The sequence below is a fragment of the Apium graveolens genome, chromosome 10 (assembly GCF_009905375.1).
Source record: "Apium graveolens cultivar Ventura chromosome 10, ASM990537v1, whole genome shotgun sequence".
Lineage (NCBI taxonomy): Eukaryota > Viridiplantae > Streptophyta > Magnoliopsida > Apiales > Apiaceae > Apium > Apium graveolens.
This window is the reverse complement of record NC_133656.1, coordinates 123,417,836-123,436,603: the sequence shown is the minus strand read 5'-3', so window position 1 is coordinate 123,436,603 and position 18,768 is coordinate 123,417,836.

The following is an 18,768-nucleotide window of genomic DNA, read 5'->3' as shown; positions in this document are numbered from 1 at the left end:
TGATCAATACAAGGAAATTAGTAAGGAGGTAATGAAATTGTATTTAGACAATGTAAATTTTAGAAGGTTAGATTCTTGTTTCATACTATAACCTGTAAGCGATCTTGAATATGAGGGGTTATCTGTATATTTATTTTAATATACAGGTTTTATGATTATTTAAAGTTGTGTAGTGACACCCAATCCTGACCCCGGATTTGGGGGTGTTCACAAACATGCACGATTTCAAAGATACATTAAGCCAGAAATAGAAAGTTTTAGTTAACTTAAAGTAGGGTTTAGTACATGCTATTGCATGCTGTGTAAAACATGTGTTTATTGTTCTATAAAGTAAACACTGGATGCTTTGTTTTAGTTATAACAAAATAGATCTAGTATATCTTGAACTTTCAAGAGACAAATTGAGTTCTTTATCAACAAAAGAACCCAGAAATTTGTAGCAAGACATAATTGATTTTAATATAAAATTAAGTGAGTTTTGAAAGATAGTATGTTAATGTGCATGTTTTATTATTTCTGTTAAAATATATTATCTCTACAGTTAGATTACTTTATTCACCGTCCATAACAGTTCAAAAAGCTTAAAAATAATCCAAAATACATTCATCCCCCTGTGTTATATTCATTACCTAACAGATTTTATATTTTACGGTGGTAATTTTCTGTTGGTCGCCAGAGTTGGTGATCGCCGGAAATGGTGGTCGCTGGTGGTTAGAGGTGGTGATGGGTGGTTGGAGTAGGAGGAAGATGAGGGAGGATGTGATGATTGGGGATGGTGATGAAATTTAAAATGAGTGGCCCATATTAAAAGTAGTTATAAATTTGTGTGGTGAAGACTGGATCTCATATCTTATAATAATGATAATGAGGGTTCTTATTGGAGTAAGATCCTATATATGTGTGTGTGTAAAATAATTTTATAAATTTGAAAAGTTTTTTTAGATGTTAAACTAGAGTTGTTTAAAAAATATGAACTTTTCTTTATTTCAAAACTTGCGTATTTTCTAAAAACATTGTAATAATTTTCTTACAAAGCATCGGTTTTCCAATTTATAGGAATTTTTCCCGAGACATATTGGTATTCTATTAGACATATTGGTATTCTATTAGAGTACCAAATACATAATTGATAAAGATGGACGAAATCTTATAGTTTTTGGATTAAGGTATGCTCAAATAACTTTAGCTCTTCATAAATATATACACATCGACATATTCGCATCAAATTCATGAAGTAGCCTCAATTACTAAATTTTAATTTATTTTATGAATATATAATAAAGAATTATCTTCTATCTATTATCTTATACTACAATTTTATGAAACTCAGATTAATGATAAATATAAATCTTTTAATTTATTACATTTTTACTTATATTGAATTACATAACTTATTTTGATCTCCTCAATTTATTTTTTAAAATTAATAAATTTCTAGCCCTTGTGATCAACTTATAATAGCTTGTCGTTGGTTATGAGTTCACACTAGTGATATTGCTATCTTTTTCCTGATTTTGAAACTTATTTTTCGATCTTCAAAATATTTGTAGATGGTATCTAGAAATTTATGTTTTTGTGAAAATAAAATGACCAACATTAAGAATACAAAAATATTAATTATTTTTAAATATTGATTTTTATTTCTCAAAGTATATACAGTAAAGTTAAGCATAGAAGTAAAAACTTGACAATACATTTATGCTCTTATTCCCCTACTTGGCTATAAATGAGTTGGATCTAGTAATGAATGTGACACCCCAAAGGAGTGAACAATATCATGCTTGATTTCTCTCTTTCTCCCCACTATGCTCATTTTACTAATTTTTTGAGTTTACTAAATTACTGTTATATCTACTACATTATAATAAATTCAATCTAATTGTCATACCAAATCAAATGGTTGTTACAATATGTTGATACAAAAATATTGCACTCTCAATTTCACCTACTTTCTTAAAGATAATTTTGAAATTATAAATTGAAACTTCTATGTGTACACACCCCTTTACAAAATTACACTACTTATTTCAAATAAAAATGACTTAATATGAACCGCATATATTAGAAAGAGTAATACATAGCTAGGACCGCACCTTCCTTTCTTTGTTCTATCTTTCCAAGTTTTTATTGATTGTTTTCTCAATGAAATTATCTTTCTGCAAGAATAGAACCACTATAGAAAAACATGTGTTATTTTATGGACGTCTATGCATGGTGCAATTATAGACCCCTCGACATAAGTACTTCACAACACACTTATTTTGACTAATTGATATAGATAAATTTCCGGACTTATAGACATAGTTATTTATGGACTTTTTGATATCATCCCCTATAAAACATTCTTTAACTCTACAACTTTATTTTCTTGGATTTCTTCCTTCACCTGGTAAATCCTCAAAATTGAACTTCCAATATGCTGTGTTCCATAGCCTATTAACAATTGAGATAAGTACATGCATGATATCGAGATAAATGCATACATGAAACAAAAGTATAATAATGAAATAATTCACTAAGACACCTAATCAATGATAAAATATTTGTATACGCTTGTTATATGATATATATGCATGCTTCAATGACTAACAACTATATATATAGTGTTGGTTTGGTTACATACTCAGTATGAAACTTTTTAAAGAGTATAAGAACCGAGTTAGGAACAAATATGCCTTGTATAGTACACATGATTAATTAATTTTTTGTGAGTTTGAAGAGAAAGTCTACTCAATTAGGCGGGTAATGGTAACATTCCACATCCATTCGTTTGATTGGGTTAAGACCATTATAAGCCAATGTCTTTGTCTAACATGTACCAAAGTAACCTAATCTTTTAGATAGACTTGTGATGGATTGCTGACCTTGTCGGAGCTAAGTTGTAGGTGTGAGAAATCATTTATTATATTCTTCACAAGAAATTAAGGAGATATAAGTTAAAAATTTACTTACCTTTTTATGTGTCATAATATTTGTTATAAAATAATTAACTTTATTCACCTTTGACATATTTTGTCAATGTGATCAAACAACAATCAAAATATTTTTCTTATTTAAACTATAATGTGACAACCTGGGAAAAATATCGAGCCTTTTTTAAAATTGGGTTTGGATTCCGAATCAGAAATAAACCAATGGTTGCTGACCCAAATGCAGCCAACATGGGTAATCCACAAGCATGATTAGCCAAAATTTGATTGAACCTCCAAATATTTTTGCTCCGGTGGCATTAGCTATAATCATTAGCTATATTCATAATACTAGCTTTACAACCTGTGTGATGCACGGGCCTTCAATAATATTTTTATATTATTTAAAATTATAATTAAAAAAAATTAGATTATTACCTTATTAGTCTATTTATAAAAAATTATATAAATATTTTTTGTTGATGGTATTCGAACCTGAACCTTGAGTAGTGAATAAAAAATAATATAAATATTTGTTGTTGGTGGTTATCGAACATGGGAGTTTTAGTAGTGTATAAATAATACTATAAATATTTGTTATTGACGGGGTTCGAATTTGAGAACTTGAGTAGTGTATATTCTTTTAGTATTTGAATCTAACGGTTCTAATCACTTGATTAAAAAAGATCCGACGGTCATAAATAGGGATAACCAAACCAACTAAAAAAGACATACCAAATTATACCCCATTCCGGTTTTTATAGTATAGTATAGATTATTCTTTTTATTAATTTTAAATATAAAATTAAAAATACGTTTATTTAATTTTTTTATGAAAGGGAGTTTAATTAATTATGTTATATATTAGTAGAAATAAAATAATATATTTAATAAAAAGATATTAAATTATAATATTTATATATTTATATCAATATTTAAAAGTAAACATTATGCAATAAAATTGAGTAATTATTAGGAACATTAAATAAAATATATGAATTCAACATATCTTATTATATTAGAATTTTAATAAATTTAGTTAACAATAAAATAACTTTATTACACTTAATATTAAATAACATTATTATTTTATAAATAAAAATACAAGCAGTACATCTATACATCTATACATATAATAATTATGAAGATATATACATCATTCTTATATTATAATATTATATATTTAAACCTTAAATATGGCAGAACAATCAAGATAACGTGCGTATATGTCGTTATCTAAAATTATACCTAACAGGCCTTCCTATTGGAGTGTTCCATTAAGTAAGTGACACGTAGATATTATACCTAACAGGTGCATAAGGTTGGAGATGCTCTTAGGAGATTAGAAAATTTTCCATTCTCCAAAAATAGCATGTAGATTAGATTTCTTAAGTAGTATACTTATTGAATCAATAGGATAAGAACGAGCAGAGAAATATCCAATTTATGCTGAGCCAAATCTAGCTATTGTCATGAAGCTTAAGAATTTTGTAATGCAATCTACCCAAAGGCCTACACGATGAAGGAAGAAAACAAATTGGCTTAAGAATTTTGTAGCATATACTATTGGGTATAATTCTACACTACGCGCAACAATGAGGCAGTTATATATATCAAGATTAAGCAAGAACAGGCAGTAAACCAAATAGAACAAAACAAAATACGAAGGCAAAACAACAAGATAAATTAGTAACTGAATTGATAAAGATCGAATTAAACACTTAGCTCTCACAAAAGCTTTATCAATACAGAAAGAACTATGAATAGCTGAGGCGCCTAGACTTCGATAATTCTAGACTGTTCTTGAAGAGATTATTACCCCTACTTACACGGTGTTGAGTTGCAACAATATCACTTCCAGGATACAAAACTCAGAGTACTTCGTCCACATATACGTAGTACTCAACAGCGACCTATATCTCAGTTTGCCCAGAAAATATAAGCTATATTATGTATATTATGGAGGAGAGAAATAGAGATATGTAGCAGCTAGGGTTTCACGATTCCGTGTTTACAGTATCAGTCTCTTTATTCCATATGTTTTGTTTGGTATATATATAAATATATAACCCAAAACATAACTGAATATATTACATTATTTAAAATAAATATTCAGACTTAAATTGTATTTAATGAATAATTCCAGAAACGTAACAGCCAGCTCATCAGGATTTGCACTCAGTATCAACGGATAATGCACTCAGAAAATCCTGATCCAGTGGTGTCAAGATCAGTCTCAGCATCAACGGATAAGGCACCTGTCCATCAACGGATAAACAGTTCAGTGCATCAACGGATAATGCACACTGTCCATCAACGAATACTCAGTTCAGTGCATCAACGGATATTGCATAACTAATCCTTATTGTTATACAGATTCAATATTCATATTAAAAAAATATAATAAGTCAGTAAATATTTTAATTAAACATTAAATAAAATTCCTCGCCCAGGTCGCGCGCAAGGCACACAATAAAACCATGCACAGCCACATGCCTTAGCAGTTGGTATACTACTCTTGCACATGGTACTATATAAAGTACTACACCCTTCATTACTTAATCAATATGGGACAAACCCACACACCCATTTTAAGCTACTAACTTCATCTCAATTTCTATATGAATGACAATAAGAAAATGACTTAGATCCAAACATGAAAGTTTAATTCCTCATGACAAGGAACAACCTCCAACAATTAGTTTCAGGAAATTACATCGAGAACATGTCTAAAACATGCCTCAAACTTTCCATTTTCTAACAATCCCCCACAAATCTATACAAAAATGCATATCAGATTTTATCATGACTTACTTTTCAGAGTCGATACCCTCCCGGATTTGAACCCTCCTAAGTCCTCTACTTTGATGGCTACCGGATATAGTTGGAATGTTACACCTTGAATCTCTATTCATTTGGTGTAACCACACTCCATAGACGATGACAAGTCAAAAGGCTATGGTGCATATCTACGGCTTTGAGATGTTATGGTCTTGTCTTGATTCTGTTCATCGAATGCTTCAAGGAATAACCCTTTCCTCTAATTGTGACCTTACAATTGAATTCTCTTTATTGGGCATCTCCAAAGATGTACTGCCAATATCTCGTCTTACGACTTGACCCCATTCAGAGTTTTCTAAATCCTAACACAGTATTTGGTCCATCGGGATTTATCAAATTCTGATCCAAAACTGTTTCCATCAGAGTTTATTAAATCTCTTGATGACTAGCAGTTCAAGTACCTCTTAAGGTTTACAGGGGATAGACTCAGATACATAAGTATCTAAATGTATATGGTAGAGGTACTACCAATTCATCCTTACAACTTGTTGTTACCACATTGAATACACTTCGAGGGATCTCCTCTCAGGTGTATTATTTTCCGCTGTTGATTAATTATGATGGGTTATCGGTCTCATCCCCAACCTCGACTTAAGGACTACAGCATGTTTAAGCACCTTAGTCAGTGGATCAAATATATTATCTTGAATTCCTATGAACTCGATAGCAATAATCCTATAAGATACAAGACCCCGTATAGATTTCAGTCTAACTTGGATGTGTCTCTTTATTTTAGCATTATACTTAACACTTTTGATCTTGTCGATAGTTGTATGGCTATCATAATGAACAGAAATGGCAGGAAGCGGCTTGCTTACTACATGTAACATTCTCATGAGTCCATGTAACCATTCAGCCTTTGTCCTCGTGGCATCAAGTGCACACAACTCAGCCTCAAAAGTAGACCCAGTAATCAAAGTCTGTCAAGAAGACTTCCAATACACTGCTCCACCCGCAAGGGTAAACACATATACAGTCACTCCATTGGAACCAGATTTCTTAGCTATCCAACTTGCATCACTATACCCCTCAAGTACCCCTGAAAATCTTCGGTAATGCAAGCCAAGGGAAATAGTTTCATTAAAATATTTAATAACTCTATCATGTGCCTCCCAATGAGTCTTGTTTGGACAACAACATGTATGTCTAGCTAACTTAAACACGGAATAAGAAATATCTGGTCTAGTCACATTAGCAAGATATTGCAAAGTCCCAATAATATGAGAATACCTTAATTGAGACACAGGAACTCTTGAACTATTCTTGACTATGGCAACTTTTAACCATATGGTGTACTAGAAATTCTAAAATTTGAATACCCGTACTTCTCAAGTATAGATTTCTCTATATAATGAGACTGTGACAATGTTATTCCATCAGTTGACTGAGTCAACTTGATCGTAAGAATCATACTAGCCTCACTTATATCCTTCATTTCAAAGTGCCTTTTCAGGAAACTCTTTGTCTCGTTAATAATCTCAATATTGGTTCCAAACAACAGAATATCATCTACATACAAGCACACAATCATACAATCATTACCTTTAACCTTATAGTAGACACAATTGTCACTTTTATTAACTAAAAACTCGAAGCTTAAAATAGTTTTATCAAACTTTTTATGCCAGTCTATGGGAGTTTGTTTAAGGCCATATATGGACTTGACTAGTCTATATACTTTCCTCTCATTACCAGAGGCAACAAATCCCTCAAGTTGATCCATAGAAATCTATTCTTGAAGGTCACCATGAAGAAAAGATGTCTTTACATCCATCTGATGGATGATAAGACCGTGTACAGAAGCCAATGAAATAAACATTCTGATTGTTGTCATTCGGGCAACAGGAGAGTATGTATCAAAATAATCAATGCCTTCCCTTAGCCTAAAGCCCTTAGAAACTAGCATATCCTTGTACTTAACTATTGAGCCATCAGGGTTTAGCTTCCTCTTGAAGATCCATTTACATCCAATAGTAGAACATCCAGGAGTTAGATCAACTAACTCCTATGTTCCGTTAGAAATAATTAGGTCAATTTCACTCTTCACAGCACCTTTTCAATGCCTTGACTCTGAAGAATCCATGGCTTGATGGAAAGTTAAAGGCTCATCCTCATCATTATAAGTGATGAAATCACTTCCAAATTCCTTGACTACCTTTGCACGCTTACTCCTTCTAGGTTCCTCTACTTCATTAGGAGTAGAGCTACTACCAGGATCCACCACCATATTTGTCATCTTTTCCACATGATCAGGAATAGAAATCGATGTGTGAGTGGGATCATCCTCAGAATTACCCACAGGTATACCAGTCTTCATATGGAATACTTCATCAAAGAAAGTTGCATCACGAAACTCAACTATCGTATTCACCACTGCACCATCTATGTCAGATTTTAATACTAAAATTCTCATAGCAGTAGTGGTTTTAAGATAGCCCAGAAAGATACAATCAACAGCTTTGCACAAGATCAGGAATAAAAATCGATGTGTGAGTGGGATCATCCTCAGAATTACCCACAGGTATACCAGTCTTCATATGGAATACTTCCTCAAAAAAAGTTGCATCACGAAACTCAACTATCGTATTCACCACTGCACCATCTATGTCAGATTTTAATACTAAAATTCTCATAGCAGTAGTGTAACACCCCCAAATCCGGGGTCGGGGATCCGGGTTGTCACAAGTTCCATTTCCCTTAATAACACCCAATCTTAATAAATAATCAACTACTCTGTACTGTGACCCCACAATAAACACACACACACCACAAGTTATAGTCTCAGAGATGAATACCAAAAATAACATAAGTCATGTTATTCCACAATTATAAGTCATTACACCTCAAAAGGGTTTCTGAATAAATTTACATTTCTTTGCCATTATTACAATTCATATTATACATAAGTCTGGTTTATCAATAGTTGAAAACCTAGCCTATTGGTAGCTCCTACCTCAGCTACGGCGGCATCAACGCTTCCAGAAAACTGCGGAACATTTTCTAACCGCTTGCGAATTGGAAGCTTGGTCATGTTCATCTTTTCTATCTGTTGTTGTGTGATGAAAGAAGAAAGCAAGGGTGAGCAGCAAGCCCACCAAAATAATATGTATAATGATTTACAATATGCGAGCCTTCTCATAGTACTCATGAAAGTCTTGGTCAAAAGAAATGAACCAAGTTTGATATCTTAATGCGATGAAGTCGCAAAATATTCAGTATATATACATATATACTTTTCAAAATCTTGGAAGTCCTCTTCCATGTATAATATACACAAAGTTCCAGTTTATAACTGTATAAAAATATCGTTGCAAGGTGATCTCATATATCTAACCTTGTCTCAACGTTTTTCTGAAAGTCTTTGATATGCATAAGATAATCATTTACTAGATATAAGTTTAAAAGATGAAGTTACAAGATACTCCAATATACTTATATCTTTTCCGAAATACTACTTGAACTACCACCGTTCAAGTTATAATCAGTTTCAAAAGTTCATCACATAGATGAGACTACAAGACAAGATTTGAATAGATTCAATCTTTGAATATCATTATAAATAATGAAGTTACGAGATACTTCATTAAGTCCCGACATATATATACACCTATATATATATATACATTTCCTGAAAACCTCTGTCATGTAAAGTATGAACAGAATTGCAATATCCAATAAATTTGGAAAGGAAAGAATTTTGGCATAAACCTGATATCTTGCTGATCAGGCAAAGATACCAATAAGTAACCTTTTCTACTAGTAGATGGACGAATTCCCCACTGGTCATCACCCTGGTCGCAATAGGACCTTATGCTGGACTGCCACTCAGCCACTTATGCATTTGATGGACTCCCACTGAGCCACTTACACTATCATGGACGCCCACTGAGCCCATCTTGCTTATGCCGACTCAATAGATGGACTTACTTCCCGAACCTTGGGTAAGTAATCAATTCATTTATCAAAACAGCAACCTCGTTGCGAATATAAAATACACCACAGAGCCGGATCCCTCAGGTTTTGAGCGAGTATTTAAATTCCCTTTAAAAGGAAGATCTTAAATATAAAAATGAGTTTTGGGATCCGCTCTAACCTTTAAAAATCATTTTGAAGACTCGAAAACACTTTAAAGAGTGTTTGGAGTAATGCTGATTTAATGAAGTAAATCAGTCCCAATATTTTTAGAAAATGTCTGAATATTATTATTTAAATAATATTCCCATAAAGAATAATGGAGGTAGAAGTTGGAAAACTTATACTCGAATGAATAGCAAATAATCAAAGATATACTTATACGAAAGTAATATCTTTATTTGAATAATCAAAAATAAGTTTGATTATCGACACCTTATTCTTTAATACAATAAAGAATATTATTAAGTAATAAGCGGAGTCATAGTACCTCGAATGAATACTATAATTAATATTCATAAAATAAAGGAGTCATACATCCTCAAATGAATATCCAAGTAATATTCAATAATAATATAAACTGAGTCATAAGCCCTCGAATGAATATTCAAATAATATTCAAATAATAAAATAAACTGAGTCATAAGCCCTCGTATGAATATTCAAATAATAAAATAAACTGAGTCATAAGCCCTCGTATGAATATTCAAATTAATATTCAATTAAGTAAAATAAAGGTATCGAATAAACCTTATTCGATCAATAGTTTTAAAAACTATATCCATATATATATATATATATAAATATATATATATATAATATACTCGGGAACATCGACTCCCGGTTTAGAAATATGTTCACCTTTTATCCCCTATACTAAGGGTATACGCAACTACTTGCTTATTTCTAGCATAGGTATTATGCAACTATAAGCATTGAAATCAACAGATAGATAACCAAATTACGAAACAGACATGCATATATACCATATCAGCATACTCCAATATATCGCAAAATTTGCTAATAACAATCATGCACTATCACAAGATAATGCATATACACATATACATCACCACAACAGTATAACGGGTAGAAAACTTGCCTGAGCGACTTGGGGTGATAAAAGGCTCGGGACGAGTCTGATAACCTATAAACAACAAGTAAGTTGGAATTAAACCAAAGTCACTTGTAAATCTATACTTTAACTAACTTAGACTCTAACGCTTATTTTGCGCTTATTGATTCTCTTAAGTCACTCGGGTACCCTCGGCTCCACCATTTTTAATAATTTAACCTTTACGAGTTTTAAGGCGATTCCATCGCGAGTGTCTTACCAACTGCCTAACACACTTACCATAAATGTTTCATACATTAATTAACCCTTTTTGGTCTTTAACCTATGTTTCAAAGTAAGGCGTGGGGGAAAAGTTTCGTTCGCGAAACGCCGTTACTTGAAACGGTCGTTTCTCCTAAACCGTGCATCGGAATCGAACGAACTACATATCAAAACGAAGCTCGTAACACGAGCTATCTAGACATGGCAATGGTCATAATCTAGCAGGGGGTTCTCGGGTCCTAATGTTATGTACAAAAACAGTCTAAAGAAAATCGGACGTTACGACGGCTATGTTTACGCGATTTCCCAATTTTAAACCATTCAAAAACCATCCCAATTCAACCTCAAATCAATCATACAACCAACATCCATCCTTATCACATCATAACAGCCCCAATCAATTCAATTTTTAACATTCATACTTATGCCTAAGCTTGAATTTAACTATATTATATTCTTTTAACCAAAACAACAAGATTTACCATTCCATTTCAATACCACTTCAACCCAAACTCTAAACCACAAACATTAAGCTACAATATCACCATAATAATCAAAATCATCTTATTAAACATAGGAATCTAGGGTTTGGAGATGATATACCTTCCTTGGAGTGGTGGGAGTAGCTAGGAAGCCTTAAGAAGCTTTGAGAAGTCTTAGGGATGCTTGGATCTTAAAGGAAAACAAGAAAATTTTCAAGTTAAAAACTTGAAAACACTATTCATTGTCTTCTTCATTGATTTAATGAAGAAGATTGAGAAAGAATTGATGGCTTAAACTCATGATATAGCCCTAACTATGCATAAGGATGATTAGGGAATTAACTCACCAATTTAGGAAGCTTGGATCTTGGATTTTTGAAATTCTTCTCTTTAAAAACAAGAAAAGCCGAGAGCAAAGGCTTGAAGAAGATGAAATGATTTTTGTGTTTTGCTTTTGGTTGGTTGTTTTTGTTTAGATTTTGGTTAATTACTTTATTAACCTTGCAAATTGTGTGGTTAATAGCCAACCACACCTTCTTCCCTCCTATGTCATGCTTATGTCATCATGTGGTGTCATCCTTCCCTCTTTGTCCTCTTCCCATTGGTTGGATGACATCATCCCCTCTAATCTCTTTGATTAACTTCCTAATTGTTTGCCTAATGACCGTTGATCTGTTATACGGTTCGCTTAACTTTCGTTTTCGTTTATCGTTTGAGGGATCATACCCGGGATCTTATTACTTAGGTTCCCTTAACCTTTCTCAATATATTATATTCCTTTTTATGATCCTCTCTTATAATCCTTTAATTTAAATCCTTCTTATCTTGTTACCTTATACTCAATTCTTTTCGTATCTAGTGGATTTCCGGGAAAAATCAAAGTGTTCGGAATTGGATTCTGACGATCTTTGCATACACTTATATACCATATAAAGTACTAATAAAATCTCAGAATATTCATATCAGAACCCCTACATAGTGTGGCATGAAAAGTTTTCTCATTCAGCAAAAACACTATTCATATGGGTTTCAAAAATTTCCCAAAAATTGGGGTTATTACAAGTAGTGGTTTTAAGATAGCCCAGAAAGATACAATCAACAGCTTTCGGACCTAGTTTCTTTCTCTTGTGTTCAGGGACAAGCACCTTAGCAAGGCACCCCCACACACGAAGATAACTCAAACTTGTCTTACACTTTCCCCATAATTCACAAGGTGTTTTGTTCATATGTTTCAGAGGGACTCTATTCAGAATATAGCAACCCGTATTCAGAGCCTCTCCCCATATGTACTTAGGCAACCCAGAATTAATTAACATATTGTTAATCATGTCTTTAAAAGTTCCGTTCTTTCACTCTGCCACCCCATTAGACTCAGGTATGTATGGTGGAGTAACCTCATGAACTATAACATTTCTTGCGCAAAATTCATTAAAGAAGGTACTCGTATACTCACCACCTCTATCAGACCTGAAACGTTTAAGTACTTTACCAGTTTGTTTTCAGTTTCATTTTTATACATAATGAATTTATCTAGTGCTTCATCCTTATGTTTAATAAAATAAACAAAACAATATCTATTACAATCATTTATAAAGGTAATGAAATATCTACAGTGATCCTTAGTCAACACACCATCGAATTCACATATGTCCGAATGAACTAAATATAACAAGTCTGAATCCCTAATAACATTATAAAAAGGTTTCCTTGTTTGTTTAGCAGTTACCCATACTTGACACTTAGATTTCTTATCAATGGCATGATTTGGAATCAACTCTAAATTCATCATATTCTTTAGAGCGCCAAAATTTAAATGACCAAGTCGTAAGTGCCACAAGTCATATGATTCTACACAACTAGCAGAAGGTGCAACACTATCATTACTAAAACCACCCAAAACGAGTTCAACATTTATTAAAAACAAACCATCAGACAAGTAACCCTTGCCAAGAAATGTATCAATATGAATAATAACTACTTTATTACACTTCAAAAAAAGTTCAAATCTGTTCTTAACTAAACAACTTCCACTTATTATATTTCTACGAATGGAGGGAACATGATACACTCGCGTGACAGATAGAAACCACCCAGAAGTAAACTTCAGGTCCACATTTCCTATTCCAAGAACTTGTGCAGCACTAGCATTCCCCATCGTCGTTGTCACTCCATGATTCTGTTGATAAGATACAAATAAACTAATATCAGCACAAATATGCACATTAGCTCCAGTATCAATCAGCCACTCATGTGACAGATAAGTGGAAAGTAGTACAAGGTTGTAAGTAATATACCCGTCATCGGTTCCAGAGGCAACAACCTCACCAATGACCATGTTAGATATATTTGAGATGTCATGTCTAATGTGTTTCATGTTTAGTTTTCAGATCTTAGCAAACAGGAAATATCAGTACTTACTGAAATCAGCACTTACTGGAAGTCAGAACTTAAGGATATCAGTACTTAAATTATCAGGAGATAATTATCAGAAGATGGATATCAGAACTTAAGTGCGGGAGGACAAACAGTTAAGGAAAGGCTGACTAAAAGGAAAGAAGATCAAGACTAAATAAAGAAGAGATATGCATGGAAAAGATTTCTATGGAAAATAGAAGACTTGGAAAAAGAAGATATCTAATTGATATATTTTAGGATACAGAATCATATTCAATATCAATTAGAGATTATCTTGTAACTGTTTAGTATATAAACACAGACATAGGGTTTACACTATATGTGTTATCATAATCGAAGTTATTATTTATTGTAACCCTAGCAGCTCTCGTGATAATTGTTCATCACTGAGAGAGGATAGTTCAATATTGTAACAGAGTTTATTGTGTTAAATAAAATCTGTTTTCTGTGTTCTTATATTCGATTTGATTGTGATAAACACTGTATTCAACCCCCTTCTACAGTGTGTGAGACCTAACAAGTGGTATCAGAGCAGATCTGTTAACACACAAACAGTTTAAGATCCAAAAAAAATCATGTCTGAAGAAGAACAAACTCCAACCAAGCCCACCAAAACTGAAGAACCTCCAAAGACTCAAATCCATAGTCGATATGAGACTATTAGAGTTCCCATACTGAAACCATCTGAATATCCCATATGGAAGGTGGGGATGTCTATATTTCTGGAAGCTACTGATCCAGAATACCTTGACAGAATCAATGAAGGACCACACAAGCCAACCAAACTCTCTATTGTAGTTGCAGGTGAACCAGCAAAGTCTGTACCAAAGGAGAAGAGTGATTACACTGCTGAAGATATCTCATCAATTGCTAAGGATGCTAAGTTAAGACACTTGTTGCATAGTGCCATTGATAATGTAATGTCAAACAGGGTAATTAACTGCAAGACTGCAAGGGAGATATGGGATGCCTTGGAGACAAGATGCCAGGGAACTTATTTTATTAAGAAGAACAGGAAGACTATACTTACTCAAGAGTATGAACACTTTGACTCAAATCCTGGTGAGTCATTAACTGGTTTGTATGCCAGATTTGTCAAACTCTTGAATGATTTGTCACTAGTTGACAAGGAATATGATCTTGAAGATTCAAATCTTAAATTCCTATTAGCTCTTCCTGAATGTTGGGATTTGAAGGCCACCACTATAAGAGAGAACTATGCTCTTGAAGACACAATTCTTGATGAAATTTACGTGATGCTCAAGACTCATGAACTTGAGATGGAACAAAGAAGCAAGAGGAATGGAAGAAAGTCAAGGACTGTTGCTCTTAAGGGTGAGGAGGAATCCCCCAAAGCAGCTGCATCAAGGAAAGGCAAGAGAAAAGCTCTCATCACAAAGTCTGATACTGAATTATCAAGTTCTGATACTGATGATGACTCAGAAACTGAAAGCTTACCTGAGATGGATCATGATGAAGAGATATTGAAGCTGTGTGCTCTTATGGTGAAAGGAATCACAAGGATTGCATACAGGAAATTCAGAAAGGGGAAGAAATTTTCCCAGAAAGGTGCAAGTTCTGATAAGAAGGGTTTCAGAAAATCTGAAGGCAAAGGAGGAAAGTCTGAAAGAGGAGATTACTCAAATGCCAAGTGCTACAACTGTGGTGAGAAAGGCCACATATCTCCTGATTGCAAGAAAGTGAAGAGTGACAAAGGCAAGGCTCTTGTCACAAAGAAGAAAAGCTGGACAGACACTTCAGATTTTGAAAGTGAGGTGAACTATGCCTTGATGGTAAATGCTGATAGCAATTCTGATAATGCTGAGTTAAAGGTATATTAAACTACTTATGCCTTTCATACTGATGATATTAATGAGTTGAGAAGATAACTTAAAACCATGTTCATTAGTTATAGAGATCAAACTTTAACATGTGAAAGATTAACTTTCAAAAATCTTGCTTATAAAAAGAGGAATGATTATTTAGAAAAAGAGTTAGTCATGTTACATCAAACTCAGAAAGATAGAGATGATGCTTTCTATGTTAGGGATGAAGTACTTAAAATGAATGAATCTCTAAAAACTGAGTTAGAAAAGGAAAGAGAGATTATCAGGACTTGGACTAACTCTGGTAAAGCAACTCAGGATATTCTTAGTAGTGGAAACTGGAAAGAGGGCTTAGGTTATGGAGATTATAAGAATGATAAGGGAACTGTAGAGATTGAGCCTATAGTTGTTAAACATAAGCCAAAGGTAAATCCTGTTAACTTTGTAGTTGTAAAGTCTGATATTGATAAATCAGAAGTTAAAGAAAAATTAACTTCTGACAAACCAAAATAGGATAAGCCAACTGAAGTTAACATAGTCTTAATGACAAAGAAGCAGCTTAAGCATAAGCTGAAAGATGTTAAGAATGTAAACAAGGTAATGCCACCTTGGAAAAATAGGAATGGAAAGGAAGGTGTGAATAAAAGTAATGATTATAAGCCTGTTCCTAATGCTCCTAGAAAGAAATGTTATAATTGTGGAAATTCTAACCATCTGGCTTCTTTTTGCAGGAAAAATAAGAACATAAACTCCTTACCCTCAAAGTCAGGAGTTAAGAGTCAGTCTGTTAGATATAGGCCACAAAATCCTTGTTTTCATTGTGGTAGTTTATGGCATTCCATATATACTTGTGAGGAATATCATAGTTTGTACTATGATTATTATCAAATAAAACCTTCTTTAAAGAAAGTTAGCATTATTCCTTCTAGTGTAAGTTCTGATGCAAGGTCTGAAACAGTAAATGCTGACAAGAAAACTGTTAACATAAATTCTGATGCTAAATCTGTGACAAATATTAACAAACTTAATAAGGCCAAAGGATCCAAGCAAGTTTGGGTCCTTAAAACTAATCATTAGTGGTCTTTGTGATTGCAGGGCAACAGAAAAAACATCCTAGTTCTGGACAGTGGATGTTTAGGACATATGACTGGAAATAAAGCCCTGCTATTAGACTTTGTGGAGAAAGCTGGCCCAAGTGTTTCTTATGGAGATGGCAACATGGGAAAAACTTTGGGATATGGAAATATTAATCTGGGGAATGTCATCATTGAAAAAGTAGCTCTAGTCTCAGGACTTAAACACAATTTGCTGAGTATTAATCAAATCTGTGACAGAGGTTATCATGTGGATTTCTTTGAAGAACACTGTGAAGTTGTAAGCAAATCTACAGGCAAAGTTGTTTTGAAAGGATACAGGCATGGTAACATTTATGAAGCTAAGCTTTCAACAAGTACTGATGGTTCTGCAATCTGTCTGTTAAGTAGAGCATCAATTGAAGAAAGCTGGAATTGGCACAAGAAACTCTCTCATTTAAATTTCAATAATATAAATGAACTAGTCAAGAAAGATCTTGTGAGAGGCTTGCCAAAATCAATATTTGCTCCAGATGGCCTTTGTGATTCCTGTCAAAAGGCAAAACAAAGAAAATCTTCATTCAAGAGCAAGACTGAATCTTCAATTCTTGAGCCTTATCACCTACTACATGTTGATCTATTTGGTCCAGTGAATGTCATGTCTATTGCAAAGAAGAAATATGTTATGGTCATAGTGGATGAGTTCACCAGATACACATGGGTGTATTTCTTGCACACAAAAAGTGAAATTGCATCTATTTTGATTGATCATATCAAGCAACTGGATAAATTGGTCAAAGATTCTGTGAAGATCATAAGAAATGATAATGGCACTGAGTTCAAGAATTTGATCATGGAAGAGTTCTGCAAAGACCATGGAATAAAGCAGGAATTTTCTGCTCCTGGAACTCCACAACAAAATGGAATTGTTGAAAGAAAGAATAGAACTCTCATTGAAGTTGCACGGACTATGCTTGATGAAGCAAAGCTTCCAACCTATTTATGGGATGAAGTTGTGCAGACTGCTTATTTTACTCAGAATGCAACACTTATCAACAAGCATGGAAAGACACCATATGAAATGGTGAAGAAAAAGAAGCCAAATTTAAAGTATTTTCATGTATTTGGATGCAAGTGTTTTGTTCTTAAGACTCACCCTGAACAGCTATCCAAATTTGATCTAAAAGCTGATGAAGGAATCTTTGTTGGATATCCACTTTCCACAAAAGCCTTCAGAGTCTATAACTTGAGAACGAGAGTGGTCATGGAATCTATCAATATCTCTTTTGATGATAAGAAGATTGCTGGACTTGAAGATTTCAATGATCATGATCAGCTGAGATTTGAAAATGAAGACTTAAATTCTGATACTAAAAATCCTGGCAATCTAAATCCTGATACTGCAAACTCTGATGGATTAAACTATGATGTTATTGAAACTGTGGTGTCTACGCCAAAGGAAGATGCACCTATGTAGGGGGAGCATACTCAAGATACAACCACATCTCAAGAAGCATCAGAACAAACATCTGGCTCTTCAAGTTCTGATTCGTCAAGTTCTGATAAGCCAAGTTCTGATAATTTTGAAAACTTAAATTCTGAAGAATCCAACTCAGAGAGCATAGTTTCAGGGGGAGCATCAGAAAATGTTGATGAAGATAGCATGAATCATGGGGGAGCATCCAGTTCTAGAGAAAACCTTCCATCTGCAAGGAAGTGGACTAAATCACATACACCTGACTTAATCATTGGAAATCCTGATGCAGGTGTCAGAACTAGAACAACTACTTTAAGTGAATGTCTTTACAATTCTTTTCTTTCTCAGACTGAACCAAAGAAAGTAGAAAAAGCTCTTCAAGATGCAGATTGGGTGCAAGCAATGCAGGAAGAGTTAAATGAATTTAAAAGAAACAAAGTCTGGACCCTAGTGCCAAGACCAAAGAACAGATCTGTTGTTGGTACAAAGTGGGTATT